The sequence below is a fragment of the Castor canadensis genome, chromosome 12 (assembly GCF_047511655.1).
Source record: "Castor canadensis chromosome 12, mCasCan1.hap1v2, whole genome shotgun sequence".
Taxonomy (NCBI): domain Eukaryota; kingdom Metazoa; phylum Chordata; class Mammalia; order Rodentia; family Castoridae; genus Castor; species Castor canadensis.
This window is the reverse complement of record NC_133397.1, coordinates 91,982,081-91,999,392: the sequence shown is the minus strand read 5'-3', so window position 1 is coordinate 91,999,392 and position 17,312 is coordinate 91,982,081. Positions and strand designations below refer to the sequence as shown.

At 40.6% G+C, this 17,312-nt stretch overlaps 1 long non-coding RNA gene across 1 annotated transcript in view; it reads right to left on the bottom strand.

The window, feature by feature from the left end:
- LOC141414890 (uncharacterized) overlaps positions 1–17,312 on the bottom strand; it is a 42,779-nt gene that overhangs the window by 22,708 nt on the left and 2,759 nt on the right. The window contains exon 2 of the long non-coding RNA XR_012439853.1: positions 16,770–16,939. This is a non-coding gene — a long non-coding RNA (uncharacterized lncRNA). The remainder of the gene's footprint in view (positions 1–16,769; positions 16,940–17,312) is intronic.

Genomic DNA, 17,312 nt, shown 5'->3' with positions numbered 1-17,312 from the left:
CTCCACATTCCATCATAGAAAATTTTGTGATCACCTCACACCCAAGGGAAGGAGTGATACTCCAGAAGCTCTCCTTTCTGCCTCTTCAACAATAGTCTAATTTTTAGTGCTTTCACATCACTGCCTTTCTTCAAAATGTTCAATTATTTAGGTTGAAAATCCAGTTGATTAAAATTAAAGAAATATTTCTAATTGTTTTCATGTATGGCCTGGATACATGAAATTTTACATATGATTCAAAATGATGGTGACATGGCTAAATGCAAATGAGCCCCTTCTACAGAAAGACACCCCTTCACTGAGTTGGCATTTTTTCATAAAGCAAAATCCAGTGAGTAATGTGCAGCAAGACTGAAACAACTTTGGCTAGAAGATACCAAAGCCATGTGCAGTGTCTCAGACAGGAGTTCCCCAACTGGTAGCCTCAACTAGCTCACTTCTTTCCTACAGTCAACTTGCTCATGGCTCAAGAAGTCATTCCTTAGGTGTGGGCCAAAGCCCCCTCATATTCTTAGCTGACTGACAAACTTCAGTCAGCTTCCCAACAAGTTATTCTTTCTACTTCTTGTCCTTCTAATGAATTGATGGAGCCCACCCTCCTCCTTTTCTTTCTACTTCCTATATTTGAAGCAGTGGAAGGGACAGAAATTAGTTTTGAACTAAGAAAAGGATAGGGATGATTTCTGGAGAAAAAAGAGAGAAGAGAAGCAGAAGGGAACATATTATGGATGTTCCAGAATTAATTGAAGATGCTGAAGAACTTTCTTGAGACTGAAAAAGCCCATGGTTGTACATGCCTGGAACCCAGCATTTGGCAGGCAGACACAGAGACTCATGAACTAAAGGCCTGCCCTGGCTACATAATGAGATGGTCTCAAAAAGGAAGAAATGAGGGAAATACAAATTCCATTGATGGCTAAAAGATGCTCTTGCTTTTTCTATGGAATAAGCCTCACATTTGGGATAATTTCATATTGACAATGAGAGAACATCATAAATCCATGCTCCTCAGTTTATGCCATGTGTTAGAATCACCTGGGAGCTTCTTATAAACACTGATGCCCAAACCACGTTCCAGACGACTTAAGTGAGACTCTCTGGTGCTTGCTCCATGGCAGCATGATCTGGAGTTAGGGAATGGACCACCGAGTCCCATCACTGTCTTTTCATCTCCCCAACTCTCTGATGACTGGCTCCTGACAGTCTCAGGCAAATCACTCTTGTCCATCGCACTGCCTGATGCAAAGCTCATCTTGTATTCTCAGTCAATCATATTGGGTCTTGATGTAACTCACCCTGGACTCACTTTCCATTCAACAGAGATGTACTTTAGACTCTTACTTGGACACACTAAAGTGTAAAAGGAAATAAGAAGTAGAGAACACAGAGTGCCTACGTAGCTCGTTATCTATGCAGCTTTGAAGTTCTGCCCTTGGGTCTCCTTTTGGACTGATGTCCCTTTACAGACCCTTCTAATAGCCTCTAGTTAAAGCCAGAGTCCGTGAGGTACAAATACTGCATACTGCACCCGGGAAAACCCACGCATATTGACACAGGGCTGCACACATGAAGCTGAAGACAACACTGCCTCCAGGCCAGTATGTGTCTCTTACCTACAGCTAAGATCATAATTTAGTGTTTGTCATCAGGGCTCCTTCCCATTAATTTGAGCACTTTTCATTTGCATGTCCAATTGAAGAATTAAGGATTGACTTGGTCTGGTTCCCCAAAGCAGGCACAAGATTGTGCAAATTCTGAAAGGTGTGTTCCCAGAGGAAAGAGTTGGTGGAGCTGGGGAAGCTGGGAAGAGAAGGAGAAAAGCCAAGAACATGTGGGGTTTCTGGGAAATTGCATGTACTTCGCAGCCTAAAAGATGCTCTTCATACAATAGGATGACTACCTGCTGGGCGTCCCTGTGGCAGTTAAAGCATCAGCACAGTGGCACTGGGTAGGAATAGTTCAGAATGCAAACAGGTGATGAAGATAGAAGGGGCTGACAGGGTAGCAGCCCATGGAAATTCAAGGTAAGAACAGACAGAGGTTACATCGGCTGATGAGTAAGAACTTTTGTAAATGTCACAATGTATCCCCAGTACAACAATAATATGATTATAAAAATTAAATAAAACCAACAAAAATTTGGGTTCAGGGAGGTGGCAGATTCACCTGCATTACAGGACCTGCATTACAGGACCTCCCACTAGAGGGAGCACTCCCTTCCATATGGAAGTGTCAACACCGCTTAGCGGAGCCACCTCTTAAAGACGCACCACCTCTTCAGCACACTAGGGACCAAACTTCCAGTCATGGGCCTTTGGGAGACAAACCACATCCAAACCAGAGCAGTGCCTAATCCTTACCGTCTCTGCCAGAGGGCATGGCTCTTAAACTACCTGCAAGAGAATGGTAGCAGAGGGTTCCCCTCAAGCACAGGGAGCAAAGGGGTTCCAGAAGCTGGAATCCCCAGAATCAGACCATCTTCCAATGTCCCCCTAGGCAGTATTGGTCACACGCCTTTTCACCCCTCCTTGGGGTTCTGGCCTTAAACAATTCAGGGCCTGAGAGCCTTGTAGCAAATAAAGAATGAACCTCTTCAAGTCAACATGGGAGGCGGGACAGTCCTCAAACCTTGTTCCCAGGCTTGTTCCAGCAATGATCCCAGCCCTGAAAGGTGTTGGAGGCCTTCACCACCAAGAACAGGAGGATGGCATCTTCCTATACCTTTTTCCCTGGCTCCTGGGATAAATTTCTGCAATCTCTTACTAGAGGGAGTTTAGGAGACATGCCTGAGCCTAAAAAGGGAAACCTTTTACATTTTTAGCTCAGAAAGAGAAATGTCATATGCAACATTTTAAAAAGGGACAACATAAGGGAACAATATCGCAATATATGTGATAACAAATGACTGTCTTTATTAATAAAAAATAAAGCCCACATAATGCCACAGAGAAAAAAAAATGACCCAATAGCAAAAGGTGCATTCTAGGTGAATAAGCAGATAAAAGGAAAAATGCAAAAGAAAGCTAACAAATTTATGAAAGCATATTTGTTCTTTCTTCGATGGCAATGAACTCTTCAAAACAAGGTGTATTCCTCTCTGCAAGTGGATAAATATCTCAAAACTGGGGAATACCAGGCTAGAAAAGGCCTGGGAAATGGGCACCCACTCCCTGTGCAGTGAATGTATATTATACTTTGTTTGAGGAAAACAGGGCTATAGTTATAAAGTCTTAAGCATGAATTCCCCACCTGGTCCCAAGTTTGCAAGGGTATCCTTTACAGTGTAGGGGGCAGAACAGGAGATGCGGTATCTATAAGTACTGATATGAACATATCTACCAGCCATTTTTAAAGGATAATCTCTTTTGGGTAAACCAAATAAAATAAATGATAGCCAGACAGCAAGATGATAGATTATAATCTGATAGATGGATAGATAGGTAGATAGATAGACTGAAAGACACACGTGTAAAACTTTTAGATAGAAAGATGCACTGGAAACTGTTCGCAATATTTTCTCTTTGTAGAAAAGAGTTGAAAGTAGAAATGGAAGGGAGAAAATTTCATCCTATATGCTTTTAATTTTCTTACTTTTAATTTTCAATTAATGCTAGCATATTTGGAATTCTGTCCACTTTGGTTTTCATTCCACACTTTGGGGCTTTTTAAACAATAAACATTATTACTGTGAACACAGCAATAATCAAGGCCCTGAGTTTGTACCTATGTATTCATGCATTCAATAGACAACTGCTGAATGCCTAGAACATGCCATCACCACTCCAGTGCCTAGGAACATGAAGGCCACAAGGTACAACCCACCTCTTGAGAGATTGTGGCCTTATTGGGGGGTGATGGGGAGATGTCCATTGAGAGATTTACTGACCAAACACAGGAGGTGACACCACTGAGGAAATCACAAGGTATCATGGATTGACTACTTGCCTAATCACTGGGACATCCCGTCCTGATATAATTATTAAAAGGAGCTCCTTTTACTCCCCTGGTTGATAAATGATCTGGACACCCTCTAGAAGGAGCACTAAGCGGCCTGGATCAGGGGACACAGGACAAGGATGACACCAAAGAAAGGAAGTGTTAGCTAGGTCTTAAAGAATAAACAGGTCTGCCTGCTCAAGCTGCCATAACAAAATACCACAGACTGGACCACTTAAACAACGAAAATCTATTGTGTCACAGTGATGGAGGCTGGAAGTCCAAGACCAAGGTGTGCACAGGGGTGGTTTCTCCTGCAGCCTCTCCTTGTCTGGTAGGTGGGTGCCTTCTTCTCCCAATGTCCTCATATGATCTTCCCTCGGTGTAGTCAGTGTCCAAATATTCTCTTCCTAAGAGACTGGCCATATCAGATCAGGACTCACCCTAAAGACCTCACTCACTTTAGCTTAATTATCTCTTAAAGACTCTGTCTCTAAATACAGCTACGTCCCGAAGTACGAGGGGCTACAATGTGAACACACAAAGGACTGTGAAGGATGCACAATTCAGCCCAGCATAAACCTTAGATGAACAGAGGCAGAAGATAACACAGGCAAGGAAAATAGTGTCTCGCTAAAGACAGCAACTCAAGCAGTGCTTTGTCTTACCTTTCACAAATGTGTCTGAGTTTATTTCTCAGCACAGCTTGAGCTTACTGTTTTCCTGCTCAGCGTGCCTGGTGTGGTTGAGATTTGAGGTTAAGACGCTGTCTCACCTCCTCAAGGAGAATTGTTGTGCTCATTCTCCTGCCTGATTAGGTGGAACGCTCAGTACTTATCTTGGATCCCTAACTACAGAGTTTCCCAGGAAAACCTCCATGTCACCATCATGAGTGTCCAGTTGGCCAAGGACGATTGGTTCCAGTCCACCTCTGGAGACCCAGATCCAGGCACTTTTGCCCAGCCATCTTCCCTGGTTTGGGAATCTTCGGTGCCCCCTTGAAAGAACGCAAGCCCATTCTAACTCCGGGTCCCTTTCTAACAACTCTTGGCCTACTGAGCTCTTCTCTCAGACACTGCCCTGTGACCACAGCTCCAAACTAGTATCAGTAACCCACATCTCAGGAGCTTCAGTCTTTTTTGTGTATGGATGGTACTGGGGCTTGAACTCAGGGCCTTCACCTTGAGCTACTCCACCAGCCCTGTTTTTGTGAAGGGTTTTTCAAGATAGGGTCTCCTGAACTATTTGCCTGGGCTGGATTCGAACTGCAATCCTCCTGATCTCTGCCTCCTGAGTAGCTAGGATTACAGGTGTGAGCTACCGGCACTTGGCTAGGAGCTTTGGTCTTCATAGAAGAGTATTGTAAGGAAATCAATAGTGGGCATCAATTGCCTGGGATGGACTCTACCTCAGACAGTTTACTTTTCTCCCCTTGGTAATTTTTCAAAAATGGTTTCTTATTGTTTGTTTGCTTCCCAATAGAGACTTACCTACAATTATAGTCCTGTCCCTTTCTGAGAAGCGAATTTACTAGCTGCATATTCTCTCTTCACTCAGTAAGGAAGAAGGAAGTTGTGGGAGGCCCCCCAAGCCCTCTCCCTACTGCCCACACATCTGTTCACAGGCTCTTCATGAATATGTAAACAACTCCTTAATCCTTTTGAGATTGCACAGGATTGAGCTTATCCCCACAAATGATGAAATTGTATAAGACTCTAGGTAACTGAGTAGTGAGTCTGGATTTCCCTAAAAGCACTTCCATTGTGGAGAGAAACATAATCCTTACAGGTGTCCAAGAGGTAAACCAATACACCCAAACAGGTGTTCCCATAGAAAAGGGACCAACAGCTAAGGCAGCGGGGATCCATAACTAGTTCCTTCCCCCATGGACAACACAGATCTGTAATAATTTTAAATAATATTAGTCAGAGTACATGTTCCCATAACCATTGCCAAAACATTAAATGTAGGGCATGTCTATAAAGTGAACGCCTTTTTAAGCATTACTCTAAGGCTGACTAAATTCCAGTGAGCAATTATTTGATTGCAGAAGAGTATCTGAGCTGGTCTCATCATTGGCATTCCTGTCCCTTGCCAACAATTCTCCAAAAGCACATGTGCTCTTTCTCCAGTGGAAATCAGGGCCCTGATTTTCAGAACAGGATCTAAGCCCTTGATAGAACCCCTCTTTTTTTTTAATTTTATTATTCATATGTGCATACAAGGCTTGGGTCATTTCTCCCCCCTGCCCCCACCCCCTCCCTTACCACCCACTCCACCCCCTCCCTCTCCCCCCCACCCCCTCAATACCCAGGAGAAACTATTTTGCCCTTATTTCTAATTTTGTTGAAGAGAGAGTATAAGCAATAATAGGAAGGAACAGGGTTTTTGCTGGTTGAGATAAGGATAGCTATACAGGGAGTTGACTCACATTAATTTCCTGTGTGTGTGTGTTACCTTCTAGGTTAATTCTTTTTGATCTAACCTTTTCTCTAGTTCCTGGTCCCCTTTTCCTATTGGCCTCAGTTGCTTTTAAGGTATCTGCTGTAGTTTCTCTGTGTTAAGGGCAACAAATGCTAGCTAGTTTTTTAGGTGTCTTACCTATCCTCACCCCTCCCTTGCATGCTCTCACTTTTTTCATGTGCTCAAAGTCCAATCCCTTTGTTGTGTTTGCCCTTGATCTAATGTCCGCATATGAGGGAGAACATATGATTTTTGGTCTTTTGGGCCAGGCTAACCTCACTCAGAATGATGTTCTCCAATTCCATCCATTTACCAGCAAATGATAACATTTCGTTCTTCTTCATGGCTGCATAAAATTCCATTGTGTATAGATACCACATTTTCTTAATCCGTTTGCCAGTGGTGGGGCATCTTGGCTGTTTCCATAACTTGGCTATTGTGAATAGTGCCGCAATAAACATGGGTGTGCAGGTGCCTCTGGAGTAACCTGTGTCACAGTCTTTTGGGTATATCCCCAAGAGTGGTATTGCTGGATCAAATGGTAGATCAATGTCTAGCTTTTTAAGTAGCCTCCAAATTTTTTTCCAGAGTGGTTAGAACCCCTCTTTTTTAAAAAATTCACCTTTCTCTGAAATGTCTTCATTTATTTATTTTTTTATTGCTGTGCTGGCTGGGGGTACATTGTGGCATTTACAAAAGTTCTTACCATGTATCAAAATTATCATAATTGAATTCACCCCCCTCCACCATTCTCCTTTACCCACCCTCCATTCCTGGAATGGTTTCAACAGGTATCATTTTTGCATTTACATACATGTGTACACATTTTTGTACCGTGTTCACCCTCCTACTCCCTGGGACCTCTTGATTTAAAATAAAACTCAAACTCTTTCCCACTCCCATAACTTGTTTGGCCTGATGGCTACCTGTCTTTCTGATCTCACCCTGTACCACCAGACCCTCATGACCACACAGGCACTAGCCTACTCTGAATCTCAGAGCAAGCCAAGCCCCAGGTTTTAGAAACCATGGCCCTCTCTGCCTGGCATTCCTTTACCAAAGCTTTCACCAGGCCAGCTCCTTCATGTCTAAATTCCACCTGCTTCAAAGGGTATTTCCATGACTTCTCAACCACCACCACTGATTCCTACCACAAACCCTCCATATTTTCTTCAAAGTATAGTACATGCTGCAGTTTACTGTTATCTGTTTCCCTGCACTGGACTGGAAGTTTCTCTCCACGACAACAATGCTCAAGCAGTGCCTACCACATAGAGGGCATATACTCATTGTATGAATGGGTAGTTGGATGGACGATGGATAGATGGATGGATGAATGAAGACCACCTATACAACTGTGACATTTAATAGTTATCTAGTTCTGAATTACCTGAAGAAGTGCCTATCGTCTCATTTCACTCCACAGTACCCACAAACTCATTATTTTCAAATGCCGTGGTCCTGATGTGATAGTGGCCTGGCCTCCTTGTGCCATTTCCCCCTCAAGATTCCATCACCTCTCCTATTGCCTACTCCAGTTAGAAGCCTTAAAACATTTGTACATGGAGAGTAGAATAAATCAATTATTAAAAGTTTTATTGGTAATTCACAACAAAATACACATTTTTGAAATAGCCATCATTTAAGTTCTAGGTATGGGCCCCAAGAGTTGATGAATTTTGGTAGAGTCACTGAAAGTTCAGAATACAACATTTCCAAAAATTGCCAATAAAGACAAAATATACTATTTCTTTCACTTTGCTTTTTCCCTCAGTACAACATAAACTTGGAGTAAATTAAGATCAAACACATACAATTTAGAATTTAAAGTTTTATTGCTTAGAGCAAGCATCATTAGGAGACACTTGGCTTAAAATACTTTAAAATGTTTTAATATTCATATATAACTTGGCAGGATTTTTCAAGATTATTAGTTTAACATATATTAGTTAACATATTTGAAGTTAAGATATTAGTTAACATATTTGAAGTATAGTGAATTCAAATATAGTTGATACATTGTAAGAACCTCTGTAAATGCCAGTGTACCCCTACACAGCACAAAAATCAAGGAAAAAAATAAACCTGCAAAAAAACCAATTTATACACAATAAGATTGACAATAAAATTGATCATAATAAATAAATACATAAAATGAAGTATAGCTAATTTAGACAATTATGTGTTTGCTAATCTAATCTCCTTTAAAATCATTGCTTCAAAATCTAGAGAATCCAAAAGATCAGGTAGATCTGATCTAGCATATTCCAAGTGACCATCAAGCTGCAGCTGAGATCTCTGTCTGGGCCATGTAATGCCAAGAGCCTTTGAAACTTAGCTGTCTGGGTTCAAATCCTGAGTCAGTTGTCTGACTCCAAGTGGGTTTTTACAGCTCTCTAGACCTGAGATTCTAAAATTTTTACCAGGAAAATTATAATGGGAGGTATTGTGGTAAAGATTTTAAAATTATAGTAAAACAGGTAAAAGTCTGAAATTGGGCCCAATATAGATTAGCATCTAATGAGTGTTAGGGGTTTAGTTTACCTTACTTCATTTGGGGATCCACAAATTTATTACATTGTAATCACCATAAATAAGAGCAACATATAAGTCCTCACAAATGTAATTTTTTAAAATTTTTGATGCAGTTTAAACTAAAAGTAAGAATTTTTGCATATTTTACATGCAAAGTTACATCAAGATAAAGGCAGCTATATCTTTATGAAATAGATAGCATTTTTAGCAAAAGTATAGTGTGTCCACAGGGACATTTTATGATACTTGATTTATGTAAGGTACCCAGATAATGACATTAAACAAGAAAAGCAAATAAAATGCTTAGTTTGCAATTAGAGATAGGGGCAAAATAGTTCCTGCCTTGTAGTGAGGGGGTAGGGGAGGAGAGGAGGGGGCAGGGAAAGGGGGGGGGAAGGAGTGAGAAATGACCCAAACATTGTATGCACATACGAGTAAAAGAAATTAAAAAAAAAGAAATGTCAAAAACAATGCTTAGTTTTCAAGTATCCATAAATAGAACATGGAAATCAAAACAAACAATTCCAGTGCATTTTTAACTTTGGTTTTTACTCTTTGAGAATTTTATGTATGTCACAAACTAGGGATAGCAAACAGGTTTTCTCTTTTAACAACTCTTATCAGTTGAAGTGAGACTCTGAAAAACTGTTAAGAAGGAATCTGAGAATTCCAAGATGGCGGCTAGAGGTAGGAAGCAGAAAGCGACCCTCCTATAGTGAAATCTTGGAGAGACGCTGGAGACACACTTTGCAGGCATAATCACCGAGAAAAGGCATAACTTTGACTCCTCCACATCTCCAGCCGGCGCAGAGAATCTCCACTCCACGTTAAACGGAGAACCGAGGAGGGCCCCCGGGGCCGCCAATGGCCGGCGCCCATACGGCTTGGGAAGACGCGGACCAGGTGAGCTTCGCGGTACCGCGGTAGCCCCACAGACAAGCCTGGGCCAGAGCAGCATAGCCCCCTGGACAGACTGACCTCCACCCGGGAAAAAAAGAGAAACTGAGTACTAAGCAGTAAGAACAGTTAAGACACGCTGGAAAGAGGGTGGGGCGCCCTGAGCGCTGAAGATTGGTGGAAGGGAATCCTTCCCGGGACTGTAAATAAACAAGCCGGGCGGGCCGGAGAGGCTCTGGCGGGAGCGGGGTGCGCCCAGCAACCAGGAGCGGGGAAGCTTGTGAGAGTGGAGGAGGAAAGACCCACTTCCCACGTGAACTGTAAATAAACACGCAGGCCTGACAATGCGGGGCAGTGTCACCTTTCCCAGTGCTTGGAAAGGGAAAAGCCTGTAGCAGAGGCTCCCGCACAGGAGAACTCTGAGCAAACAAAGCCTGTGGGACCAGGTGAGTGCTAGCTCACCCCAGAGATCTGCATAAATAACGCCGCCAGCTACAGGCTGAGAGCAGCAGGCAGGCAAGACACAGTTGCAGGTACCACTCTCAGAACTGCCTCCAGACGCTTTTTTTTCTTTTTCTCCCTACCTTTGATGAGAGAACAACCGAATTACACCTGCAAGCCGAAAAACTTACTGAAACTGTATTGCATTTGAACTGGGGACACTTGGTGGGGCTTTTTTTTTTTTTCTTCTGTGTGTGTGTGAGTGTAGTTTTGTTCTACTTTATGCATCCCCTTTGATGAGACAACTACAGAACAACATCTGAGGCACCAACTCCAGGACTGGAGATTGAGATGGACATCCAAATTATTAAGACTGAAATTGCATTGCATATAAACTTGGAAGTTTTTTGTTTTTTGTTTTTTTTTAATTTTCTATTTTCCATTTTATTTTAATTCATTTTTATAAATAGATATTACTTTCATATACTTATTTTTTATTTTTTTATCTCTGATTTTCAATCCTCGCTCTGTCTCTCTATTGTCTGTTCAGCTTACTGTCGATTAGTACACTAACACTCCCTGTTTATACCTTTGAAACTCTCTTGTCTGATACCTTGTTCTGCTTTCTCCCTCTTGTCTGTATATTTGTTTTCCCCTTTTCTTTAACTTCTTGCTTTCCATCTCAGCTCACTCTTCCATTCTCAATATTACCATTGTTATTATTACAAGCTAGAAAATACTTAATTACACACAGTACAGGGACAGTAACAACACCAAGGACAATGACAGGAAGACAGAAAAAACAAGGAAACCAGTTTCCCCACAGCAAAAAATTAGTACAGGAACCAGAGGGGAATGAAGAGAACAGAAACTCAGATCCAGACTCCAACAAAATGAAGATAAACTATGCCAAAGGACCCAATGAAGCCCACAAGAATAATTTAAAAGAAGACATACTACAAGTACTCAATGAGAATTTTATAGAGATGATACTGGATAGGGTCAACCAAAATGTACAGGAGACACTCAAGAAATTCCAAGACAATAAAAATAGAGAATTTGAAAAAGCAAAAGAAGAAATAAAGGAAACCATAGAAGCACTGTATAAACACCAAAGTGAAAGAGAGAACACAATGAATAAATGGATAAATGAACTCAGGACAAAAATAGACAACAATAAAGAAGAAAACAGCCAGGATATGGAAAACCTCAGAAAAAAGAACGAAACAGAACTGCAAAACAAAACGGAAGGCCAATCCAGCAGAATAGAACAAACAGAAGACAGAATCTCAGAACTTGAAGATGAAATGGTAATTAAAGGAAAAACTGAAGAACTATTAATTAAACAACTCAAGACCTGTGAAAAGAAAATGCAAGAACTCACCGACTCCATCAAAAGACCAAACTTGAGAATCATGGGCATCGAAGAAGGAGAAGAGGTGCAAGCGAAGGGAATGCGTAATATATTCAACAAAATAATAACGGAAAATTTCCCAAATCTAGAGAAAGATATTCCCATACAAATGCAAGAGGCCTCCAGGACACCAAACAGACCAGATCAAAATAGAACTACTCCACGACATATCATCATTAAAACAACAAGTTCAGAAACTAAGGAAAGAATATTGAAGGCTGTAAGAGAGAAAAAACAAGTAACATACAAAGGTAAACCCATCAAAATAACAGCAGACTTCTCAACTGAAACATTAAAAGCAAGAAGAGCGTGGGGTGAGATCTTCCGGGCACTGAATGAAAATAACTTCAACCCCAGGATACTCTACCCAGCAAAGCTATCATTCAAAATAGATGGAGTAATAAAAGTCTTCCATGATAAGCAGAAACTAAAACAATATGTGACCACAAAGCCACCATTACAAAAGATTCTGCAAGGGATCCTGCACACAGAAAGTGACACCCAACTTAACCATGAAAAGGCAGGCAGCACCAAACCACAGGATAAGAAAAAGCAAGACAGTAGAGAGTAACATCAAGTTAGGTACACACAATCAAACCTTCAAACAACTAAGATAACTAAATGGCAGGAATCACCACATACCTATCAGTACTAACACTTAATGTTAATGGACTTAATTCACCCATCAAAAGACACCGTTTGACAAAATGGATTAAAAAAGAAGATCCAACAATTTGTTGCTTATAGGAGACTCATCTCACCGAACAGAAATAAGCATATGCTTAGGATGAAAGGCTGGAAGAAGATTTACCAAGCCAATGGCCCCCGAAAACAAGCAGGAGTAGCAATACTTATCTCTGACAAAGTGGACTTCAAACCTACATTGATCAAACGAGATAAAGAAGGACATTCCATACTAATAAAAGGGGAAATAGACCAAAAGGAAATAATAATCATCAATCTGTACGCACCCAATGTCAACGCACCCAATTTCATCAAACATACCCTGAAAGACCTAAAAGCATATATAAACGCCAACACAGTGGTTGTGGGAGACTTTAACACTCCATTATCATCAATAGATAGGTCATCCAAACAAAAACTCAATAAAGAAATCCAAGATCTAAAATATGCAATAGATCAAGTGGACCTAGTAGATGTCTACAGAACATTTCATCCAACCTCTACACAATATACATTCTTCTCAGCAGCCCATGGAACCTTCTCCAAAATAGATCATATCCTAGGGCACAAAGCAAGCCTCAGCAAATATAAGAAAATAGAAATAATACCATGCATACTATCTGACCACAATGCAGTAAAAGTAGAACTCAACAACAAAAGTAAAGACAAAAAACATGCAAACAGCTGGAAACTAAATAACTCATTACTTAATGAAGAATGGATCATCGATGCAATAAAAGAGGAAATTAAAAAGTTCCTAGAAGTCAATGAAAATGAAAACACAACCTACCGGAACCTATGGGACACAGCTAAGGCAGTCTTGAGAGGAAAGTTTATAGCCATGAGTGCATATATTAAAAAGATTGAAAGATCCCAAATCAATGACCTAATGATACATCTCAAACTCCTAGAAAAACAAGAACAAGCAAATCCCAAAACAAATAGAAGGAGAGAAATAATAAAAATAAGAGCTGAAATCAATGAAATAGAAACCAAAAAAACCATACAAAGAATTAATGAAACAAAAAGTTGGTTCTTTGAAAAAATAAACAAGATCGATAGACCCCTGGCAAACCTGACTAAAATGAGGAGAGAAAAAGCCCAAATTAGTAGAATTAGGAATGCAAAAGGGGAGTTAACAACAAACACCATGGAAGTCCAGGAAATCATCAGAGACTACTTTGAGAACCTATATTCAAATAAATTTGAAAATCTTAAAGAAATGGACAGATTTCTAGATACATATGATCATCCAAAACTGAACCAAGAGGAAATTAATCACCTGAATAGACCTATAACACAAAATGAAATTGAAGCAGCAATCAAGAGTCTCCCCAAAAAGAAAAGTCCAGGACCTGATGGATTCTCTGCTGAATTCTATCAGACCTTTAAAGAAGAACTGATACCAACCCTCCTTAAACTGTTCCATGAAATAGAAAGGGAAGGAAAACTGCCAAACACATTTTATGAAGCCAGTATTACACTTATCCCAAAACCAGGCAAAGACACCTCCAAAAAGGAGAACTATAGGCCAATCTCCTTAATGAACATTGATGCAAAAATCCTCAACAAAATAATGGCAAATCGAATTCAGCAACACATCAAAAAGATTATTCACCATGACCAGGTAGGCTTCATCCCAGGGATGCAGGGGTGGTTCAACATACGAAAATCAATAAACGTAATAAACCACATTAACAGAAGCAAAGACAAAAACCACTTGATCATCTCAATAGATGCAGAAAAAGCCTTTGATAAGATCCAACATCATTTCATGATAAAAGCTCTAAGAAAACTAGGAATAGAAGGAAAGTTCCTCAACATTATAAAAGCTATATATGACAAACCTACAGCCAGCATTATACTTAACGGAGAAAAATTAAAACCATTCCCTCTAAAATCAGGAACCAGACAAGGATGCCCACTATCTCCACTCCTATTCAACATAGTACTGGAATTCCTAGTCAGAGCAATTAGGCAAGAAGAAGGAATAAAAGGAATACAAATATGTAAAGAAACTGTCAAAATATCCCTATTTGCAGACGACATGATCCTATACCTTAAAGACCCAAAAAACTCTACTCAGAAGCTTCTAGACATCATCAATAGCTATAGCAAGGTAGCAGGATATAAAATCAACATAGAAAAATCATTAGCATTTCTATACACTAACAACGAGCAAACGGAAAAAGAATGTATGAAAACAATTCCATTTACAATAGCCTCAAAAAAAATCAAATACCTAGGTGTAAACCTAACAAAAGATGTGAAAGACCTCTACAAGGAAAACTATACACTTCTGAAGAAAGAGATTGAGGAAGACTATAGAAAGTGGAGAGATCTCCCATGCTCATGGATTGGTAGAATCAACATTGTAAAAATGTTGATACTCCCCAAAGTAATCTACATGTTTAATGCAATTCCCATCAAAATTCCAATGCCATTCATTAAAGAGATTTAAAAATCTACTGTGAAATTTATATGGAAACACAAGAGGCCACGAATAGCCAAGGCAATACTCAGTCAAAAGAACAATGCAGGAGGTATCACAATACCTGACTTCAAACTATATTACAAAGCAATAACAATAAAAACAGCATGGTACTGGCACAAAAACAGACATGAAGACCAGTGGAACAGAATAGAGGATCCAGATATGAAGCCACACAACTATGAGCAACTTATCTTTGACAAAGGAGCTAAAAATATATGATGGAGAAATAGCAGCCTCTTCAACAAAAACTGCTGGGAAAACTGGTTAGCAGTCTGCAAAAAACTGAAACTAGATCCATGTATATCACCCTATACCAAGATTAACTCAAAATGGATCAAGGATCTTAATATCAGACCCCAAACTCTTAAGTTGATACAAGAAAGAGTAGGAAATACTCTGGAGTTAGTAGGTATAGGTAAGAACTTTCTCAATGAAACCCCAGCAGCACAGCAACTAAGAGATAGCATAGATAAATGGGACCTCATAAAACTAAAAAGCTTCTGTTCATCAAAAGAAATGGTCTCTAAACTGAAGAGAACACCCACAGAGTGGGAGAAAATATTTGCCAATTATACATCAGGCAAAGGACTGATAACCAGAATATACAGTGAACTTAAAAAACTAAATTCTCCCAAAACTAATGAACCAATAAAGAAATGGGCATGTGAACTAAACAGAACTTTCCCAAAAGAAGAAATTCAAATGGTCAGAAAACACATGAAAAATGCTCACCATCTCTAGCAATAAAGGAAATGCAAATTAAAACCACACTAAGATTCCACCTCACCCCTGTTAGAATAGCCATCTTCAGCAACACCACCAACAACAGGTGTTGGCGAGGATGCGGGGAAAAAGGAACCTTCTTACACTGTTGGTGGGAATGTAGACTAGTACGACCACTCTGGAAAAAAATTTGGAGGCTACTTAAAAAGCTGGACATCGATCTACCATTTGATCCAGCAATACCACTCTTGGGGATATACCCAAAAGACTGTTACTCCAGAGGCACCTGCACATCCATGTTTATTGCGGCACTATTCACAATAGCCAAGTTATGGAAACAGCCAAGATGCCCCAGCACTGACGAATGGATTAAGAAAATGTGGTATCTATACACAATGGAATTTTATGCAGCCATGAAGAAGAACGAAATGTTATCATTCGCTGGTAAATGGATGGAATTGGAGAACATCATTCTGAGTGAGGTTAGCCTGGCCCAAAAGACCAAAAATCGTATGTTCTCCCTCATATGTGGACATTAGATCACGGGCAAACACAACAAGGGGATTGGACTATGAGCACATGATAAAAGCGAGAGCACACAAGGGAGGGATGAGGATAGGTAAGACACCTAAAAAACTAGCTAGCATTTGTTGCCCTTAACGCAGAGAAACTAAAGCAGATACCTTAAAAGCAACTGAGGCCAATAGGAAAAGGGGACCAGGTACTAGAGAAAAGGTTAGATCAAAAAGAATTAACCTAGAAGGTAACACACACTCACAGGAAATCAATGTGAGTCAATGCCTTGTATAGCTATCCTTATCTCAACCAGCAAAACCCCTTGTTCCTTCCTATTATTGCTTATACTCTCTCTACAACAAAATTAGAGATAAGGGCAAAATAGTTTCTGCTGGGTATTGAGGGGGGGGAGCAGGAGGGGGTGGAGTGGGTGGTAAGGGAGGGGGTGGGGGCAGGAGGGAGAAATGAACCAAGCCTTGTATGCACATATGAATAATAAAAGAAAAATGAAAAAAAAAAAAAAAAGAAGGAATCTGAGCACACCTCAGGGTTCAGTAGAAAGAGCTCCTTGACCATTTATCATTCAGGGGGGATATGCAGCATATGCCATATAATTGCTACTTCTTGTCATCTGAAACTCATAGATTCAAAGAGATTTGACAGTACCAGGAAACAGGAAGCCATGGGGCAGAAGAGCTTGGATCCAAGGTGGACTGTGTTGTCAGGAACTTTAGTGGAGGTCATGAGCAGGGCCCTCACTGGCTCCTTCCTTCGCCAACTCTGATTTTTCAGCGCAGTGTTGTATAGCTTGGTCTGTGGCCCACTTAAAGCAGATCCTGTATTTAGGGAAGGAAGGGACAGAATTAATGCAAGAACCTTCCCTCAGGCTACCTAGCACAGGCTGGGGCTTCAGAATTGGTGAGCTAGCCTGGAGAAAGAGACCAAAGACAGCAAAGTTATCACAGGTCAGCAAGCAGAAAGCAAAGGTCAAAGTCTTGAAAATCCCCTCACCTGGAACCTTGTGAGTACTGAGCGACTGTCCTCCACACTGAACTACCAGATGGCTGCCCCCGAGATAGACAGCAAAGTCAGGAAAAGGGGAAGGGATGGTCACTTTTTCCAACACAGAAGAGAAATAGTTTTTCCAAAGACATGAAGGAAAAAATATTTATTTTTCACCTCTCGTCCCAAATTTCCCAAGACCTCTGT